Genomic DNA, 3,619 nt, shown 5'->3' on the forward strand with positions numbered 1-3,619 from the left:
CAATAAAGTTTGTTGCAAGCTATTTAAATACACAAGTCTAAAAAAATAAAATAAATAAATAAAAATACTTCAATAACAGAAGAGTTGGGTGACTTGCCTGGCAGTCCAGTGGTTAAGGCTCTGCCAAAATAAATAAATACATACATACAATAGTCATGCTTTATATATCTTTGTTATTTCCAAACAGCACCCAGCTCCACACAGAGAAGACACTCAAAACACACCATTAAATTTTCCTGCCAGTGCTCACTTCAGCAGCACATATACTAAAATTGGAAAGATACAAAGAAGATTGGCATGACCCCTGTGCAAGGATGACATGCAAATTCTTGAAGTGTTCCATATTTTTTGAATGGATAAACAATTTGTGGTACATATACACAATGGAATATTACTCAGCCATAAATAGGAAAATATTTGAGTCAGTTGTGATGAGGTGGATGAACCTAGAACCTATTATACAGAGTGAAATGTGTCAGAAAGAGAAAGACGAATATTGTATTCTAATTCATATATACAGAATCTAGAAAATGGTACTGAAGAATTTATTTACAGGGCAGCAATGAAGAAACGGACATGGAGGAAAGACTTATGGACATGGGGAGAGGGGAGGAGAGGGTGATATGTATGGAAAGAGTAACATGGAAACTTACATTACCATATGTAAAATAGATAGCCAATGGGAATTTGCTGTATGGCTCAGGAAAATCAAACAGGGGCTCTCTATCAACCTAGAGGGGTGGGATGGGGAGGGAGATGGGAGGGAGTTTCAAAAGGGAGGGGATGTATATATACCTATGCTGATTCATTTTGAGGTTTGACAGAAAACAACAAAATTCTGTAAAGCAATCATCCTTCAATAAAAAAATATATTAAAAAAATTTTCCTGCCAGAATCTCCAAATATATTCTCAGATTATATAAATATAAGGGGCAGTATTTCATACTGTCTCCACTATTGATTAGGCAAGTTAAACTAAGTTTCAATCTCCTTGCTTAGAAAAGGGGATAATAATAGTACCCACCATTTCACAGGCTTGTTGTAAAGATTGAATGAACATGTCACTTGTTACATGTTACATGAACATGTCTTTTTGGCATAGTGGTAAATTCTGAATGCTAAATAAATGTTATTATTTTTTTTAAAAAAAACCCACACTGCTAAATATTCAATGACTTCCCTTAATCACTGGACAAGGTCGTTCCAGGCACCTGTTAATTACTGATCTGTTCCGCTCAGTAATTCATTCTAAAACAAAGACTTAGAAACTGACACAGGGAAAAGAATACACAAAGAATGAAAAAAAGAAGGCCAAAAGTAGCCAGCAAAGTATTTTCCTATGCAATGTAATAATTATTTTCTTTCAGAATAGCAGAGTTGTGTGTTGAGTGGCTTTTTCCAAAGTCAATGGGAAATCACCTAAAAAAAAAATCTCATCAAATTTTGTGAAAGTTGCTCAGTCGTGTCTGACTCTTTGAGACCCCATGGACTAAAGCCCGGCAGGCTCCTCTGTCCATGAGATTCTCCAGACAAGAATTCTGGAGTAGGTTTCCATTCCCTTCTCCAGGGGATCTTTTTGACCCAGAGATAGAACTCGAATCTCCTGCATTGGTAAGCAGATTCTTTACCATCTGAACCACAAAGATCAAAAAAGTCAAGTGAGTCATACTTGCAAAGATTTCCTCTTTTGGGGAGGCAAAGCCACTTCCAATTTTCTGGTGTGTGTACACAGATACACACACATTTTGTTTTAGTTCACAAGAGAACACACTGAGTAGATGGATTATGATTACTCTCTGTGGTTGAGAATCACTGATGCAGATACTTTCTAGTATGATGATTAGGATAGCATAGGTCGTCAATGTTCAGTTGGGATAAGATTTATAGTCAAAGAAATCTTCATTCTGTTTCACAGTCTCATAACTGCCAAAAGCAAATAAGTCAACACAGTCACAGTTCAGCTCCAGGGAAGTACCAGTCTATGGATGTCAGTCTAGGCTTCTGCTGATCCAATCTAGGCTTCTGCTGCTAATGCTCTTGCAGCACGTTGCAGGGGCCATGTCTGGGGCCCATGTGACACACATAACATGTGCACAAACAGTTTAGGACTAAATGACACTAAAGTCTTAATCTTGAATGACAAAGTGAACACGTCCTGAGAACTACTGGACAACTCAGCTAGGCCCACTGTGTTCAGTCTCCCATCATCCCTGGACATCTTTAAAGAGTCTCAGCATTTTAACACTGCAGTAAGGGAAGCAGAGCAGCGAGAGCAGGACTTTTTCTGGATGCACACCTAGGGGAGAAGAAAGCCTGTGCATAAGGACTACAACACTAAGGAATTTTCTTACACATCTCAGGGTTGATGACCTTTCCAACAAACTCTCCACCAATTCAGATAGATTCAAGGACTCAGCCACCTCGGCCTGTTCTGCCTGAGGAGTTACACAGTTGAAACTTTTTTTTTAATTTAATTTTATTTTTTAACTTTACAATATTGTATTGGTTTTGCCATATATCAAAATGAATCCGCCACAGGTATATATGTGTTCCCCATCCTGAACCCTCCTCCCTCCTCCCTCCCCATACCATCCCTCTGGGTCGTCCCAGTGCACCAGCCCCAAGCATCCAGTATCCTGCATCGAACCTGGACTGGCAACTCATTTCATATATGATATTATACATATTTCAATGCCATTCTCCCAAATCATCCCACCCTCTCCCTCTCCCACAGTTGAAATTTAATGAAGTTCCATGTGGAATGTCTATACCGGTTGCATTCTTCAATTTGAAATAGGGTAATATTTGCCTGGGACTAGGAGTTCAAACTCCCTTTACCCATCCTCCCAAGACTGCGTTTCTTATTTCATGGAAAGTCTCAGCATTTGTGACGCTCTCCAGTGACCTTTTCATATGGTTTTTAACCAGTGCAGAGGCCACTGGAAAGTATGTTTGTGAAGAATCTATATTATGAAAAAATTATTATAATACTAGCTGGAAAAGGTAACAATGTTGTATAATATATATCAGTCCAATCATTTAAACCATGATATACAGATGAACAAATAAAATACTGTGCAGAAAACAGGACTAGGAGAAAAAAAAAACATTCAGAGGTGTCTTTGGATGATGAAATTTTGGGAGGTAAATTTTTTTTTTTTTGCGTGTTTAAAGTCTGCTCTAATTAGTATGTGTGGCATTCAAAATTAAGAAACACCTCTCAAAAATAATACAAGAGGGCTTCCCTGATAGTTCAGTGGTAAAGAATCTGCCTGCCAATGGAGGAGACATAGGTTCGACCCCTGGTCCAAGAAGACCCCACATGCCATGGAGCAACTGAGCCTGTGCACCGAAACTATTGAATCTGTGCTCTAGCACCTGTGCTCTGCAACAAGAGAGGCTGCCTCATTGAGAAGCCTGAGCACTGCAACTAGAGAGCAACTCCTACTCTGTGCAACTAGAGAAAAGCCCATGCAGCAACGAAGACCCAGTGTAGCCAATAAATAAATAAAACAAACAAAAAATAATATGAGAACCAGTGTTAAACAGTGTGTTAAACAGTGTTAAACAGTTAACATTTGTAAGCCCACAGTTGAGTGGCATTAAATACATACACATT

General features: G+C 38.7%; 1 non-coding gene across 1 annotated transcript; it reads left to right on the forward strand.

Annotated features, from left to right (window-relative positions):
• The first annotated feature begins 242 nt into the window (after nucleotides 1–242).
• On the forward strand, nucleotides 243–349 carry LOC113888330. Its single transcript, XR_003509956.1, has one exon. It is a non-coding gene; the product is annotated as a U6 spliceosomal RNA (small nuclear RNA).
• The last annotated feature ends 3,270 nt before the right edge of the window (nucleotides 350–3,619 follow it).

The sequence above is a fragment of the Bos indicus x Bos taurus genome, chromosome X, assembly GCF_003369695.1.
Source record: "Bos indicus x Bos taurus breed Angus x Brahman F1 hybrid chromosome X, Bos_hybrid_MaternalHap_v2.0, whole genome shotgun sequence".
Lineage (NCBI taxonomy): Eukaryota > Metazoa > Chordata > Mammalia > Artiodactyla > Bovidae > Bos > Bos indicus x Bos taurus.